We start from the raw sequence: 17,436 nt of genomic DNA, 5'->3' as shown, positions 1-17,436 counted from the left end.
CGCGCTTCTTCTTTCTGCTATCAGCTTATTTCACCAGTTTCTGCGTTTATGACCAGCTACGTGACATCTTATTGCGTTTGCTGTGGAAAGAGTCAAGTGTTAAGTTTAAGAATAAGACTAAAACATAAGAGGTGGCCATTGAGTAGCTTGTAGTGATCTTTGACCAAAATGTATGTCTGGTTTTTCCTATACGTTTGCTTTGTGGATTATAGTTGGGGCGGGGGGATAAAAGGCTTACAGCACCTGGTATTCCCAGGCGGTCTCCCATCCAAGTACTAACCAGGCCCGACCCTGCTTAGCTTCCGAGATCGGACGAGATCGGGCGTTATCAGAGTGGTATGGCCGTAAGCCGTTGAGCCGGCACCGTGCCGCTCTTTTATATATAATTCGGCCTCCGCGCTTCTTCTTTCTGCTATCAGCTTATTTCACCAGTTTCTGCGTTTATGACCAGCTACGTGACATCTTATTGCGTTTGCTGTGGAAAGAGTCAAGTGTTAAGTGTAAGAATATGTCACGTGTCAGGAAAGAACCCAAAAGCAGACGGGACAACCAGGTAAGGGAAGAAATCAAGTCTTTATGGAAGTAACCGATCTCAGGGGTAGAGCAGGAGTTCGCTCAGTGGCTGGTAGGCAGGCGGGCAGGCAGAAGTCCATGAAAGGCGACGTTCCAGCGCAGACTGGTTCACAGTGGAGGCTTTTTAAGGGTGATGGCGATCGCTTTGATGTCAACGGAGAGCGGCGATTCCTTTGATGGCCAACTGGTGTACCGCGATGAAGGGGGGGGGTCAGCAGGTGTCAAGGGCGATCGCTTTGATGTCAAGGGCGAGAGACTGTGACAGAATAAGACTAAAACATAAGAGGTGGCCATTGAGTAGCTTGTAGTGATCTTTGACCAAAATGTATGTCTGGCTTTTCCTATACGTTTGCTTTGTGGATTATAGTTGGGGCGGGGGGATAAAAGGCTTACAGCACCTGGTATTCCCAGGCGGTCTCCCATCCAAGTACTAACAAGGCCCGACCCTGCTTGGCTTCCGAGATCGGACGAGATCGGGCGTTATCAGAGTGGTATGGCCGTAAGCCGTTGAGCCGGCACCGTGCCGCTCTTTTATATATAATTCGGCCTCCGCGCTTCTTCTTTCTGCTATCAGCTTATTTCACCAGTTTCTGCGTTTATGACCAGCTACGTGACATCTTATTGCGTTTGCTGTGGAAAGAGTCAAGTGTTAAGTGTAAGAATATGTCACGTGTCAGGAAAGAACCCAAAAGCAGACGGGACAACCAGGTAAGGGAAGAAATCAAGTCTTTATGGAAGTAACCGATCTCAGGGGTAGAGCAGGAGTTCGCTCAGTGGCTGGTAGGCAGGCGGGCAGGCAGAAGTCCATGAAAGGCGACGTTCCAGCGCAGACTGGTTCACAGTGGAGGCTTTTTAAGGGTGATGGCGATCGCTTTGATGTCAACGGAGAGCGGCGATTCCTTTGATGGCCAACTGGTGTACCGCGGTGAAGGGGGGGGGGTCAGCAGGTGTCAAGGGCGATCGCTTTGATGTCAAGGGCGAGAGACTGTGACAGAATAAGACTAAAACATAAGAGGTGGCCATTGAGTAGCTTGTAGTGATCTTTGACCAAAATGTATGTCTGGTTTTTCCTATACGTTTGCTTTGTGGATTATAGTTGGGGCGGGGGGATAAAAGGCTTACAGCACCTGGTATTCCCAGGCGGTCTCCCATCCAAGTACTAACCAGGCCCGACCCTGCTTGGCTTCCGAGATCGGACGAGATCGGGCGTTATCGGAGTGGTATGGCCGTAAGCCGTTGAGCCGGCACCGTGCCGCTCTTTTATATATAATTCGGCCTCCGCGCTTCTTCTTTCTGCGATCAGCTTATTTCACCAGTTTCTGCGTTTATGACCAGCTACGTGACATCTTATTGCGTTTGCTGTGGAAAGAGTCAAGTGTTAAGTTTAAGAATAAGACTAAAACATAAGAGGTGGCCATTGAGTAGCTTGTAGTGATCTTTGACCAAAATGTATGTCCGGTTTTTCCTATACGTTTGCTTTGTGGATTATAGTTGGGGCGGGGGGATAAAAGGCTTACAGCACCTGGTATTCCCAGGCGGTCTCCCATCCAAGTACTAACCAGGCCCGACCCTGCTTGGCTTCCGAGATCGGACGAGATCGGGCGTTATCAGAGTGGTATGGCCGTAAGCCGTTGAGCCGGCACCGTGCCGCTCTTTTATATATAATTCGGCCTCCGCGCTTCTTCTTTCTGCTATCAGCTTATTTCACCAGTTTCTGCGTTTATGACCAGCTACGTGACATCTTATTGCGTTTGCTGTGGAAAGAGTCAAGTGTTAAGTGTAAGAATATGTCACGTGTCAGGAAAGAACCCAAAAGCAGACGGGACAACCAGGTAAGGGAAGAAATCAAGTCTTTATGGAAGTAACCGATCTCAGGGGTAGAGCAGGAGTTCGCTCAGTGGCTGGTAGGCAGGCGGGCAGGCAGAAGTCCATGAAAGGCGACGTTCCAGCGCAGACTGGTTCACAGTGGAGGCTTTTTAAGGGTGATGGCGATCGCTTTGATGTCAACGGAGAGCGGCGATTCCTTTGATGGCCAACTGGTGTACCGCGGTGAAGGGGGGGGGGTCAGCAGGTGTCAAGGGCGATCGCTTTGATGTCAAGGGCGAGAGACTGTGACAGAATAAGACTAAAACATAAGAGGTGGCCATTGAGTAGCTTGTAGTGATCTTTGACCAAAATGTATGTCTGGTTTTTCCTATACGTTTGCTTTGTGGATCATAGTTGGGGCGGGGGGATAAAAGGCTTACAGCACCTGGTATTCCCAGGCGGTCTCCCATCCAAGTACTAACCAGGCCCGACCCTGCTTGGCTTCCGAGATCGGACGAGATCGGGCGTTATTTTTTTTTTTTTTTTTTTTTTTTGTCTTTTATTATGAAAATATATTTTTGGGAACAAAAATACATTTTTGATTGCATGTATTGTCCATCAATTCCACATTGTTACATTTGTTTTACACTTTGTTTCGCTTACACAAGATAGTATCCGTCTCTCTTTATACATAAAATAAAGCCATGCTTTCCAAATCATCAACTTAAATCAGCGCTTTGGAATCAGAACAGAAAATGAAACAAATCAGCCCTTTTGAACAAACCTTAGACTGTGTTTTTAAAAGAAAGTGACATTAAAACACCACTTTGAGATTTTAAATGACACACATTCCACATTAAACAGAATGATCCCATCCTCCCCTTAACTTCAATAAAACATAACAGAGAAAGTTCAAAGAAAACCGTAACGCGTCTTTAACTCTGTTTATATTTACACTTCCAATAATCATCATTTTCCGTTCACATCATTTCAGACTTTTTCCTCCCCTCCCTCCCTCCCTCACCAGTTCCACACAATCTCCCCCCTCCTGTTGAGGGAGAGGAGATGGCTGTCTCTGATGAAGAGCCGGGTGAAGTCCGCATCGCCGTGCGTCAGTCTGTAATGTGTTTGTTTTTTGACCATGTTTTTGAAAATGTTCCAAACCGGGATGATTCTGCGTTCAAAGTGCGCAATGTTCCGACGTGATTTGACGGCCCACCGGGCGTGACTTAAGAGGAATTTGCACAGCGCTGCGTTCTTCACCCTGCTCTTCTCCCACACTCCAAACACAAAGAATACATCCCACGAATCCCCGCTGTCCCAAATTAATCCCAGTTTGTTGACTAAGCACTTTTTCAGGGTTTCAAAGAAGCTCGCCAGCTCCGAGCAGTGGCGGTACATGTGCAATAGTGTTTCAGGCAGCAGGCCACAGACGTCGCACTCCCTGCCGACCCCCTTGTCAAATTGGTGCAGAATAACGTTAGTGAACACTTTGTTGTGTCGGATTTTGTAGTCGTTGTCTTCTGCCTCAATGCTGTTCCCTCTCACCCTCCATTGTCCCCAGATTTGTCCCACATTCAAATTGGGCATAACTTTGCCCCAGAACGGCAGAGAGGTCGGACGTTGCGACGCCTGTGCCAGAAACTTTCCATAGATCTGTTTGCTTGTCAACCTGTGTATACTCCTCCACTCTCCTCCTTGCTCCACCAACATGGCTGGGAGCTTCCCCTCTCTGTTCTGTACCACTCTCCGCTCTATGGTTGTCCGCCATTCTTTTGGGATGCTTTCCTTTAAGTCGTTATAATAGCTTGTTGTCTCCGTAATTTTGGCCTCATAGTTTATCTCCTTTATACTGTCATATATGGCTTGGGGGGGGAGAAAACCCGGCATCAGTTCATACATGACGTCCTTCAACTGGACCAAACCTGCTGTTAACATGTCATTATTACATAGAAGCTTACCTGTCTTTTGAATTTTCTTATTTAGAAAGATTGGCATTTCTCTGATGACGTTTACCGAGTCACATGCATAGTCTATATGCTTTAGAAATTCCGCGTGAGCGGACAGGACTTCTCTATAGAAACCTGGAAGCCCCGCCATCATCGGTCGCTTTAGTTGCATCAGCAGCACAAAATCGCCTATGTGAAATACCTTGTTTATGAAGTAAGCCATCAGGCTTTTCCAGCCGTGGGCTGTGGAGTCACACAGATATTTTTGCACAGTTTTGATCCTGAACGCCCTTTTTTTGCTTTCTATATCTACTAATTGAAGTCCTCCCTCTCTGTACTTACTTATTAATGTTTTTCGTGCTATTTTACTTACTTTTGCCCTCCACAAAAAATTGGTTATAATTTCATTTATTCTGTTTAATACCCATAAGGGTAGTTCTATAACTGCTAATGTATAGTTTAGTTTTGACAATATTAAGTTGTTTAGAACCACTACTCTACCTTTGAGTTTTAGGTCTCTCAGTTTCCAATAATTTAGACATTTTTCTATTTTACTAATAATTTCCGTCCATGACAGATCACGAGCTGCCACTACATCTTTACCGATGTAGGTACCTATAATTTTTATATGCTTGCTTTGTATTTTAAAAGGTGTGGTCTCCTGCTGAGGCTCAGCCATGTTAATGAACATGATTTCTGACTTACCTACATTTATGCGGGAGCCAGAGGCTCGACCGTACATGTTTATTACTGCCATTGCTCTCTCTATGCTTGCCATGTCCTTTACTGTTAGGGTGGTGTCATCAGCAAATTGCTGGACGACACAGGATCCTCCCCCTGGTAACTCAATACCTCTAATACCCTTGTCTTGTTTTAATAGAATTCCTAGTGGCTCTGCTATTATTGTGTACAGGATTGAGGATAGTGGACAGCCTTGTCTGACCGACCTTTCCAGAGGAAACGCATCAGTGGTTGCACCGTTGCATTTGACCTTACCTGTAGCTTTGCTATATAATAATTTTACCCAAGTTAGAAATCTGTCTCCAAAACCTACCTTCTCCAGTACATTAAACATAAATTGATGCTCTACTCGGTCAAAGGCTTTATTGAAGTCAATGGCCAGAAGGACACCTGCTTGATCTGTCTCTTTTAAATACTCCACCACATCTCTTATGGTGCGTACTGTGTCAGTGACTTCTCTCCCTGGCACACTATAAGCCTGGGTGGCTTCTATTATTGTATGTAATATTTGTTTGACTCTGTTTGCCAATATTTTCATTAGTATTTTGTAGTCATTGTTCAACAGAGTAATGGGCCTATAATTTGTTAGTTTATTCTTCTCCCCTTTCTTAAAAATTAAAGTGATCAAGCCTAGAGTCATTGACTCCGGTACCTTCTGTTCTTTTTCCATTGTTTTATACAATTTCAGTAGTGTTGGTTTGAGCGTGTTGCAGAAAGCTTTATAGAAGTTTGCCGTCAACCCATCACTACCTGGGCTTTTATTTGACATCATTTGATTTATTGCACACTCTATATCTTCCTCAGTTATTTCCTGTTCACACGCTGATTTATCCTCATCATTTAATTTAGCAGTCATCTCTTCCAATATGTCATTTGTAGCTTGTATGTCTGAACTCTCAGTTTTAAACAAGTCACTATAAAAAGTTTGTACTGTTTCCAGAATGTCTACGAAATTGGTCACTACTTTACCTTCTTTATTTTTGATTTCTTGCAAATAACACTGATTTTGTTTCCTTTTTTCCAAGTTGAGGAAAAAAGCTGTACTTTTCTCCCCTTCTACTGCATATTGAGCACGGCTCCTCACTATAGCACCTTCACATTTTATCCTTTCAATTTCATTTATTTCATTTTGAATATTCACAAGCCTTTCAACATTGACAACCGGTTGTGCATTTAATTTAGCAATTGTATTTCTTAATGATCTTTCTTTTTCTCTAGTTTTAAAGTTCAATCTTTTCGCAAACTGAATACTTTTTTGTTTAATTCTCACTTTTAATTTCTCCCACCCCTCTATGATATTTTCCCCAAACTCAGGCTGTGAACATTCAAATGAGATCAATTTAGAGATGCATTCAACATAATCCCTTCTGTTCAGCAGGCTAGCATTAAGGTGCCACACGCCTCCCCCCCTCCCCCTCCTTTTACCCCCCATTCCCACACGCAGGATGGCATGATCACTAATGAAATTTAAACAATAGCGCACAGTATCGAAAAGGTCGATCTGCGGTTTCTTGACTAAACAAAAATCAATCCGACTTTGCCGTACAGTGTCCATTTGTGGCTGTACTCTCGAGTACTCTCGTGTTATGGGATTTCTGGTTCTCCATAAATCACAGAAATTATTCTTGGCCATAAACAGATTCAGGGCCGCTCTAGAACAGTCGTGTTTATAGCTACCGTTATCGCTAATGTCAAGCCTGCTCATCTTGACATTGAAATCCCCAACTATGATGTCACAGTCTTTAGCTATGATATTCAATTCTCGAAAGAAAGAAGACCTGTCCCCCTCGTGGTTGGGCGCATAAATGTTCAGTAATTTGTAGACAGTGTCTTCAAAAACAAAGCCCACTTTAACCCACCTCCCCCCAATGTCTTTGTCTATTAGAGTGGCATCAGCCTCAATGTGGCTACTCACCATGATGCTTACTCCTCGTGCCCGCTGAGTCCCATGGCTTGAAAAGTAGGATCCAGGCCACCTTTTCTTGCACTGAGTTTCACAGTCAGTGTCCCAGTGGGTTTCTTGGAGACAGATTATTTCTGCATCACACATTTTTACGACTTTAGTGAACTTGTCCATGTCACGTAGTCCACGTACGTTGAATGATGCTATTTTGACCATGGTGAGTGGGAAAGACAGAGAAAAATAATCCCCAAACAAAAAACATGATGCACACCCTTTTCAGTCCATTATTATTTACCCCTCTTAGTCTTGCCCTTTCTGCTTGTTCCCTCTTCCCTCCCCTTACTAACTCCATCCCATTCCGAAGCCTTAGGGTTCGGCTGTCGTCTCTCACTCCCCTGCCCGTGTAGAGGCCCTTTCTGCCCCGGCTGCCCGCAAGGCAAGGACGCAAGGCTGGCCGAACTGCCCTCCCTCTGGTTGCTGCGGCTCCTGTCCCCTGATGTTGTTACAGCCTGACCCCTCAGCGACCCGTGCGCCAGAGTGGAGACGCTCGTCGGCATCCTCCCCACCCTCTCAGAGGCCGCAGTCAAACCGCCGCTTCCTCTTTTCTCCTCCTCTTCCTCCTCGACCTCGCTCTCCTCCTCCATCTCATGGCGTGCAGCTGACTGGGGCCCCTCTGCTTCGCCATCAGTCGCAATGCCATCAGGATGATCTCCTGTCTCCGTCTCTTCTGCCCCGTCCTCCACTCCCTCGCCGGTGTCCCTCTCTGTCTCCTCTTTGGGATCTGCTCCAGGCATGGCTGCGCATTCTCGTGCGTAGTGTCCGATCTCCCCGCACTTGAAGCACTTGAACTCCGGGCACTCCCGTAGGATGTGTCCGGGCTGGAGGCACAGCCTGCAAACTTTAGATTGGTTATCGTGCAGCACTCTGAAGTATTCAATCCCTTCCAGCGTCTCAAATTTGGTGCTGTAAGGTAAAGAGGAGACATTTTCATTGAAACGGACTTTGAGGAATCTCGTCCCGTCAAAAACGTCCGTCCCGGCCCACTTCCTCCGCTTGATAGGAGACACCGGCTCCACGCCCCACTGCTCCAGTTTAGTAACAATTTGATTGTCTGTGACATACAGGGGAAGGTTCAAAAAGGAGACGATCCTGGTGTCCCTCGTAACTTCCGATGCCACCACTCTGGAGTTTCTAATCTTGAAGCCGTCCAGCAGTCTTGTTTTCCCTTTCGGGTTACTCATCGTGAGCTCCCATCGTTTGTCGCTTTTCGACCTGCAGCCCAATACTCTCCCACACGTGTTGTCAACCGCACGCAGAAGCTCCATCATGGAGATTTTGTCTTCTCCCTCCACGTCCACATTAACCACCAGGTCTCTGTCCAACTCTCTCCCTTCCCCCTCCCTCCCCGCCGCTTCCGCTGCGACCGCCGTCTCTTTCACCAACCCCATTGCTGTGACCCCTCCACCTCGTCTCTCTTTTCGTTTCTCCGCTCGACTCTCCACCACCACAAATTCTCCTCTCTCCCCCTTCTCCATCACGCTATCTGCCTCAGTCGGATTCGCGTCCTGCTGGGGCTTCTTTGTTTCCGCCGCCATACCTCCATTTTGTTTGTCCGTCTGCCCGTCGTCGTAAGTCTTGTCCGGTCCGAGTGTCCTTGCCGTTTGTGCCATTTTCGTGCTTCTAAAGCCACAAAAGTTTCCCCCGTGCAGCAGAAAGCTGCTGGGGGGAAGTTAGAAACGTTATTTTCAGAGACTGCTCTCGTTTCCCCGTCGATTTAATGTCTTTTTCGTCCGCTCCGCCGCCACCACGCCAACCCGGAAGTTATCAGAGTGGTATGGCCGTAAGCCATTGAGCCGGCACCGTGCCGCTCTTTTATATATAATTCGGCCTCCGCGCTTCTTCTTTCTGCGATCAGCTTATTTCACCAGTTTCTGCGTTTATGACCAGCTACGTGACATCTTATTGCGTTTGCTGTGGAAAGAGTCAAGTGTTAAGTTTAAGAATAAGACTAAAACATAAGAGGTGGCCATTGAGTAGCTTGTAGTGATCTTTGACCAAAATGTATGTCTGGTTTTTCCTATACGTTTGCTTTGTGGATTATAGTTGGGGCGGGGGGATAAAAGGCTTACAGCACCTGGTATTCCCAGGCGGTCTCCCATCCAAGTACTAACCAGGCCCGACCCTGCTTGGCTTCCGAGATCGGACGAGATCGGGCGTTATTTTTTTTTTGTCTTTTATTATGAAAATATATTTTTGGGAACAAAAATACATTTTTGATTGCATGTATTGTCCATCAATTCCACATTGTTACATTTGTTTTACACTTTGTTTCGCTTACACAAGATAGTATCCGTCTCTCTTTATACATAAAATAAAGCCATGCTTTCCAAATCATCAACTTAAATCAGCGCTTTGGAATCAGAACAGAAAATGAAACAAATCAGCCCTTTTGAACAAACCTTAGACTGTGTTTTTAAAAGAAAGTGACATTAAAACACCACTTTGAGATTTTAAATGACACACATTCCACATTAAACAGAATGATCCCATCCTCCCCTTAACTTCAATAAAACATAACAGAGAAAGTTAAAAGAAAACCGTAACGCGTCTTTAACTTTGTTTATATTTACACTTCCAATAATCATCATTTTCCGTTCACATCATTTCAGACTTTTTCCCTCCCCTCCCTCCCTCCCTCCCTCCCTCACCAGTTCCACACAATCTCCCCCCTCCTGTTGAGGGAGAGGAGATGGCTGTCTCTGATGAAGAGCCGGGTGAAGTCCGCATCGCCGTGCGTCAGTCTGTAATGTGTTTGTTTTTTGACCATGTTTTTGAAAATGTTCCAAACCGGGATGATTCTGCGTTCAAAGTGCGCAATGTTCCGACGTGATTTGACGGCCCACCGGGCGTGACTTAAGAGCAATTTGCACAGCGCTGCGTTCTTCACCCTGCTCTTCTCCCACACTCCAAACACAAAGAATACATCCCACGAATCCCCGCTGTCCCAAATTAATCCCAGTTTGTTGACTAAGCACTTTTTCAGGGTTTCAAAGAAGCTCGCCAGCTCCGAGCAGTGGCGGTACATGTGCAATAGTGTTTCAGGCAGCAGGCCACAGACGTCGCACTCCCTGCCGACCCCCTTGTCAAATTGGTGCAGAATAACGTTAGTGAACACTTTGTTGTGTCGGATTTTGTAGTCGTTGTCTTCTGCCTCAATGCTGTTCCCTCTCACCCTCCATTGTCCCCAGATTTGTCCCACATTCAAATTGGGCATAACTTTGCCCCAGAACGGCAGAGAGGTCGGACGTTGCGACGCCTGTGCCAGAAACTTTCCATAGATCTGTTTGCTTGTCAACCTGTGTATACTCCTCCACTCTCCTCCTTGCTCCACCAACATGGCTGGGAGCTTCCCCTCTCTGTTCTGTACCACTCTCCGCTCTATGGTTTTCCGCCATTCTTTTGGGATGCTTTCCTTTAAGTCGTTATAATAGCTTGTTGTCTCCGTAATTTTGGCCTCATAGTTTATCTCCTTTATACTGTCATATATGGCTTGGGGGGGGAGAAAACCCGGCATCAGTTCATACATGACGTCCTTCAACTGGACCAAACCTGCTGTTAACATGTCATTATTACATAGAAGCTTACCTGTCTTTTGAATTTTCTTATTTAGAAAGATTGGCATTTCTCTGATGACGTTTACCGAGTCACATGCATAGTCTATATGCTTTAGAAATTCCGCGTGAGCGGACAGGACTTCTCTATAGAAACCTGGAAGCCCCGCCATCATCGGTCGCTTTAGTTGCATCAGCAGCACAAAATCGCCTATGTGAAATACCTTGTTTATGAAGTAAGCCATCAGGCTTTTCCAGCCGTGGGCTGTGGAGTCACACAGATATTTTTGCACAGTTTTGATCCTGAACGCCCTTTTTTTGCTTTCTATATCTACTAATTGAAGTCCTCCCTCTCTGTACTTACTTATTAATGTTTTTCGTGCTATTTTACTTACTTTTGCCCTCCACAAAAAATTGGTTATAATTTCATTTATTCTGTTTAATACCCATAAGGGTAGTTCTATAACTGCTAATGTATAGTTTAGTTTTGACAATATTAAGTTGTTTAGAACCACTACTCTACCTTTGAGTTTTAGGTCTCTCAGTTTCCAATAATTTAGACATTTTTCTATTTTACTAATAATTTCCGTCCATGACAGATCACGAGCTGCCACTACATCTTTACCGATGTAGGTACCTAGAATTTTTATATGCTTGCTTTGTATTTTAAAAGGTGTGGTCTCCTGCTGAGGCTCAGCCATGTTAATGAACATGATTTCTGACTTACCTACATTTATGCGGGAGCCAGAGGCTCGACCGTACATGTTTATTACTGCCATTGCTCTCTCTATGCTTGCCATGTCCTTTACTGTTAGGGTGGTGTCATCAGCAAATTGCTGGACGACACAGGATCCTCCCCCTGGTAACTCAATACCTCTAATACCCTTGTCTTGTTTTAATAGAATTCCTAGTGGCTCTGCTATTATTGTGTACAGGATTGAGGATAGTGGACAGCCTTGTCTGACCGACCTTTCCAGAGGAAACGCATCAGTGGTTGCACTGTTGCATTTGACCTTACCTGTAGCTTTGCTATATAATAATTTTACCCAAGTTAGAAATCTGTCTCCAAAACCTACCTTCTCCAGTACATTAGACATAAATTGATGCTCTACTCGGTCAAAGGCTTTATTGAAGTCAATGGCCAGAAGGACACCTGCTTGATCTGTCTCTTTTAAATACTCCACCACATCTCTTATGGTGCGTACTGTGTCAGTGACTTCTCTCCCTGGCACACTATAAGCCTGGGTGGCTTCTATTATTGTATGTAATATTTGTTTGACTCTGTTTGCCAATATTTTCATTAGTATTTTGTAGTCATTGTTCAACAGAGTAATGGGCCTATAATTTGTTAGTTTATTCTTCTCCCCTTTCTTAAAAATTAAAGTGATCAAGCCTAGAGTCATTGACTCCGGTACCTTCTGTTCTTTTTCCATTGTTTTATACAATTTCAGTAGTGTTGGTTTGAGCGTGTTGCAGAAAGCTTTATAGAAGTTTGCCGTCAACCCATCACTACCTGGGCTTTTATTTGACATCATTTGATTTATTGCACACTCTATATCTTCCTCAGTTATTTCCTGTTCACACGCTGATTTATCCTCATCATTTAATTTAGCAGTCATCTCTTCCAATATGTCATTTGTAGCTTGTATGTCTGAACTCTCAGTTTTAAACAAGTCACTATAAAAAGTTTGTACTGTTTCCAGAATGTCTACGAAATTGGTCACTACTTTACCTTCTTTATTTTTGATTTCTTGCAAATAACACTGATTTTGTTTCCTTTTTTCCAAGTTGAGGAAAAAAGCTGTACTTTTCTCCCCTTCTACTGCATATTGAGCACGGCTCCTCACTATAGCACCTTCACATTTTATCCTTTCAATTTCATTTATTTCATTTTGAATATTCACAAGCCTTTCAACATTGACAACCGGTTGTGCATTTAATTTAGCAATTGTATTTCTTAATGATCTTTCTTTTTCTCTAGTTTTAAAGTTCAATCTTTTCGCAAACTGAATACTTTTTTGTTTAATTCTCACTTTTAATTTCTCCCACCCCTCTATGATATTTTCCCCAAACTCAGGCTGTGAACATTCAAATGAGATCACTTTAGAGATGCATTCAACATAATCCCTTCTGTTCAGCAGGCTAGCATTAAGGTGCCACACGCCTCCCCCCCTCCCCCTCCTTTTACCCCCCATTCCCACACGCAGGATGGCATGATCACTAATGAAATTTAAACAATAGCGCACAGTATCGAAAAGGTCGATCTGCGGTTTCTTGACTAAACAAAAATCAATCCGACTTTGCCGTACAGTGTCCATTTGTGGCTGTACTCTCGAGTACTCTCGTGTTATGGGATTTCTGGTTCTCCATAAATCACAGAAATTATTCTTGGCCATAAACAGATTCAGGGCCGCTCTAGAACAGTCGTGTTTATAGCTACCGTTATCGCTAATGTCAAGCCTGCTCATCTTGACATTGAAATCCCCAACTATGATGTCACAGTCTTTAGCTATGATATTCAATTCTCGAAAGAAAGAAGACCTGTCCCCCTCGTGGTTGGGCGCATAAATGTTCAGTAATTTGTAGACAGTGTCTTCAAAAACAAAGCCCACTTTAACCCACCTCCCCCCAATGTCTTTGTCTATTAGAGTGGCATCAGCCTCAATGTGGCTACTCACCATGATGCTTACTCCTCGTGCCCGCTGAGTCCCATGGCTTGAAAAGTAGGATCCAGGCCACCTTTTCTTGCACTGAGTTTCACAGTCAGTGTCCCAGTGGGTTTCTTGGAGACAGATTATTTCTGCATCACACATTTTTACGACTTTAGTGAACTTGTCCATGTCACGTAGTCCACGTACGTTGAATGATGCTATTTTGACCATGGTGAGTGGGAAAGACAGAGAAAAATAATCCCCAAACAAAAAACATGATGCACACCCTTTTCAGTCCATTATTATTTACCCCTCTTAGTCTTGCCCTTTCTGCTTGTTCCCTCTTCCCTCCCCTTACTAACTCCATCCCATTCCGAAGCCTTAGGGTTCGGCTGTCGTCTCTCACTCCCCTGCCCGTGTAGAGGCCCTCTCTGCCCCGGCTGCCCGCAAGGCAAGGACGCAAGGCTGGCCGAACTGCCCTCCCTCTGGTTGCTGCGGCTCCTGTCCCCTGATGTTGTTACAGCCTGACCCCTCAGCGACCCGTGCGCCAGAGTGGAGACGCTCGTCGGCATCCTCCCCACCCTCTCAGAGGCCGCAGTCAAACCGCCGCTTCCTCTTTTCTCCTCCTCCTCCTCTTCCTCCTCGACCTCGCTCTCCTCCTCCATCTCATGGCGTGCAGCTGACTGGGGCCCCTCTGCTTCGCCATCAGTCGCAATGCCATCAGGATGATTTCCTGTCTCCGTCTCTTCTGCCCCGTCCTCCACTCCCTCGCCGGTGTCCCTCTCTGTCTCCTCTTTGGGATCTGCTCCAGGCATGGCTGCGCATTCTCGTGCGTAGTGTCCGATCTCCCCGCACTTGAAGCACTTGAACTCCGGGCACTCCCGTAGGATGTGTCCGGGCTGGAGGCACAGCCTGCAAACTTTAGATTGATTATCGTGCAGCACTCTGAAGTATTCAATCCCTTCCAGCGTCTCAAATTTGGTGCTGTAAGGTAAAGAGGAGACATTTTCATTGAAACGGACTTTGAGGAATCTCGTCCCGTCAAAAACGTCCGTCCCGGCCCACTTCCTCCGCTTGATAGGAGACACCGGCTCCACGCCCCACTGCTTCAGTTTAGTAACAATTTGATTGTCTGTGACATACAGGGGAAGGTTCAAAAAGGAGACGATCCTGGTGTCCCTCGTAACTTCCGATGCCACCACTCTGGAGTTTCTAATCTTGAAGCCGTCCAGCAGTCTTGTTTTCCCTTTCGGGTTACTCATCGTGAGCTCCCATCGCTTGTCGCTTTTCGACCTGCAGCCCAATACTCTCCCACACGTGTTGTCAACCGCACGCAGAAGCTCCATCATGGAGATTTTGTCTTCTCCCTCCACGTCCACATTAACCACCAGGTCTCTATCCATCTCTCTCCCTTCCCCCTCCCTCCCCGCCGCTTCCGCTGCGACCGCCGTCTCTTTCACCAACCCCATTGCTGTGGCCCCTCCACCTCGTCTCTCTTTTCGTTTCTCCGCTCGACTCTCCACCACCACAAATTCTCCTCTCTCCCCCTTCTCCATCACGCTTTCTGCCTCAGTCGGATTCGCGTCCTGCTGGGGCTTCTTTGTTTCCGCCGCTATACCTCCATTTTGTTTGTCCGTCTGCCCGTCGTCGTAAGTCTTGTCCGGTCCGAGTGTCCTTGCCGTCTGTGCCATTTTCGTGCTTCTAAAGCCACAAAAGTTTCCCCCGTGCAGCAGAAAGCTGCTGGGGGGGAGTTAGAAACGTGATTTTCAGAGACTGCTCTCGTTTCCCCGTCGATTTAATGTCTTTTTCGTCCGCTCCGCCGCCACCACGCCAACCCGGAAGTTATCAGAGTGGTATGGCCGTAAGCCGTTGAGCCGGCACCGTGCCGCTCGTTTATATATAATTCTACCTCCGCGCTTCTTCTTTCTGCTATCAGCTTATTTCACCAGTTTCTGCGTTTATGACCAGCTACGTGACATCTTATTGCGTTTGCTGTGGAAAGAGTCAAGTGTTAAGTGTAAGAATATGTCACGTGTCAGGAAAGAACCCAAAAGCAGACGGGACAACCAGGTAAGGGAAGAAATCAAGTCTTTATGGAAGTAACCGATCTCAGGGGTAGAGCAGGAGTTCGCTCAGTGGCTGGTAGGCAGGCGGGCAGGCAGAAGTCCATGAAAGGCGACGTTCCAGCGCAGACTGGTTCACAGTGGAGGCTTTTTAAGGGTGATGGCGATCGCTTTGATGTCAACGGAGAGCGGCGATTCCTTTGATGGCCAACTGGTGTACCGCGGTGAAGGGGGGGGGTCAGCAGGTGTCAAGGGCGATCGCTTTGATGTCAAGGGCGAGAGACTGTGACAGAATAAGACTAAAACATAAGAGGTGGCCATTGAGTAGCTTGTAGTGATCTTTGACCAAAATGTATGTCTGGCTTTTCCTATACGTTTGCTTTGTGGATTATAGTTGGGGCGGGGGGATAAAAGGCTTACAGCACCTGGTATTCCCAGGCGGTCTCCCATCCAAGTACTAACCAGGCCCGACCCTGCTTGGCTTCCGAGATCGGACGAGATCGGGCGTTATCAGAGTGGTATGGCCGTAAGCCGTTGAGCCGGCACCGTGCCGCTCTTTTATATATAATTCGGCCTCCGCGCTTCTTCTTTCTGCTATCAGCTTATTTCACCAGTTTCTGCGTTTATGACCAGCTACGTGACATCTTATTGCGTTTGCTGTGGAAAGAGTCAAGTGTTAAGTGTAAGAATATGTCACGTATCAGGAAAGAACCCAAAAGCAGACGGGACAACCAGGTAAGGGAAGAAATCAATCTTTATGGAAGTAACCGATCTCAGGGGTAGAGTAGGAGTTCGCTCAGTGGCTGGTAGGCAGGCGGGCAGGCAGAAGTCCATGAAAGGCGACGTTCCAGCGCAGACTGGTTCACAGTGGAGGCTTTTTAAGGGTGATGGCGATCGCTTTGATGTCAACGGAGAGCGGCGATTCCTTTGATGGCCAACTGGTGTACCGCGGTGAAGGGGGGGGGGGTCAGCAGGTGTCAAGGGCGATCGCTTTGATGTCAAGGGCGAGAGACTGTGACAGAATAAGACTAAAACATAAGAGGTGGCCATTGAGTAGCTTGTAGTGATCTTTGACCAAAATGTATGTCTGGCTTTTCCTATACGTTTGCTTTGTGGATCATAGTTGGGGCGGGGGGATAAAAGGCTTACAGCACCTGGTATTCCCAGGCGGTCTCCCATCCAAGTACTAACCAGGCCCGACCCTGCTTGGCTTCCGAGATCGGACGAGATCGGGCGTTATCAGAGTGGTATGGCCGTAAGCCATTGAGCCGGCACCGTGCCGCTCTTTTATATATAATTCGGCCTCCGCGCTTCTTCTTTCTGCGATCAGCTTATTTCACCAGTTTCTGCGTTTATGACCAGCTACGTGACATCTTATTGCGTTTGCTGTGGAAAGAGTCAAGTGTTAAGTTTAAGAATAAGACTAAAACATAAGAGGTGGCCATTGAGTAGCTTGTAGTGATCTTTGACCAAAATGTATGTCTGGTTTTTCCTATACGTTTGCTTTGTGGATTATAGTTGGGGCGGGGGGATAAAAGGCTTACAGCACCTGGTATTCCCAGGCGGTCTCCCATCCAAGTACTAACCAGGCCCGACCCTGCTTGGCTTCCGAGATCGGACGAGATCGGGCGTTATCAGAGTGGTATGGCCGTAAGCCGTTGAGCCGGCACCGTGCCGCTCTTTTATATATAATTCGGCCTCCGCGCTTCTTCTTTCTGCTATCAGCTTATTTCACCAGTTTCTGCGTTTATGACCAGCTACGTGACATCTTATTGCGTTTGCTGTGGAAAGAGTCAAGTGTTAAGTGTAAGAATATGTCACGTATCAGGAAAGAACCCAAAAGCAGACGGGACAACCAGGTAAGGGAAGAAATCAATCTTTATGGAAGTAACCGATCTCAGGGGTAGAGTAGGAGTTCGCTCAGTGGCTGGTAGGCAGGCGGGCAGGCAGAAGTCCATGAAAGGCGACGTTCCAGCGCAGACTGGTTCACAGTGGAGGCTTTTTAAGGGTGATGGCGATCGCTTTGATGTCAACGGAGAGCGGCGATTCCTTTGATGGCCAACTGGTGTACCGCGGTGAAGGGGGGGGGGGGTCAGCAGGTGTCAAGGGCGATCGCTTTGATGTCAAGGGCGAGAGACT

General features: G+C 46.4%; 7 non-coding genes across 7 annotated transcripts; all 7 read right to left on the bottom strand.

Annotated features, from left to right (window-relative positions):
- Positions 1-231: 231 nt before the first annotated feature.
- Positions 232-350, bottom strand: LOC130125670 (5S ribosomal RNA). The gene has a single exon (XR_008811520.1). It is a non-coding gene; the product is annotated as a 5S ribosomal RNA (ribosomal RNA).
- Positions 351-959: 609 nt separating this feature from the next.
- On the bottom strand, positions 960-1,078 carry LOC130125640 (5S ribosomal RNA). Its single transcript, XR_008811512.1, has one exon. It is a non-coding gene; the product is annotated as a 5S ribosomal RNA (ribosomal RNA).
- A 610-nt stretch (positions 1,079-1,688) lies between these two features.
- Positions 1,689-1,807, bottom strand: LOC130125624 (5S ribosomal RNA). The gene has a single exon (XR_008811496.1). It is a non-coding gene; the product is annotated as a 5S ribosomal RNA (ribosomal RNA).
- A 276-nt stretch (positions 1,808-2,083) lies between these two features.
- LOC130125774 (5S ribosomal RNA) lies at positions 2,084-2,202 on the bottom strand. Its single transcript, XR_008811621.1, has one exon. It is a non-coding gene; the product is annotated as a 5S ribosomal RNA (ribosomal RNA).
- A 13,508-nt stretch (positions 2,203-15,710) lies between these two features.
- LOC130125762 (5S ribosomal RNA) lies at positions 15,711-15,829 on the bottom strand. The gene has a single exon (XR_008811610.1). It is a non-coding gene; the product is annotated as a 5S ribosomal RNA (ribosomal RNA).
- A 610-nt stretch (positions 15,830-16,439) lies between these two features.
- On the bottom strand, positions 16,440-16,558 carry LOC130125751 (5S ribosomal RNA). Its single transcript, XR_008811597.1, has one exon. It is a non-coding gene; the product is annotated as a 5S ribosomal RNA (ribosomal RNA).
- Positions 16,559-16,834: 276 nt separating this feature from the next.
- Positions 16,835-16,953, bottom strand: LOC130125739 (5S ribosomal RNA). Its single transcript, XR_008811586.1, has one exon. It is a non-coding gene; the product is annotated as a 5S ribosomal RNA (ribosomal RNA).
- Positions 16,954-17,436: the final 483 nt, after the last annotated feature.

The sequence above is a fragment of the Lampris incognitus genome, chromosome 15 (genome assembly GCF_029633865.1).
Source record: "Lampris incognitus isolate fLamInc1 chromosome 15, fLamInc1.hap2, whole genome shotgun sequence".
NCBI classification, from domain to species: domain Eukaryota; kingdom Metazoa; phylum Chordata; class Actinopteri; order Lampriformes; family Lampridae; genus Lampris; species Lampris incognitus.
This window is presented reverse-complemented; position numbering and strand designations above follow the sequence as displayed.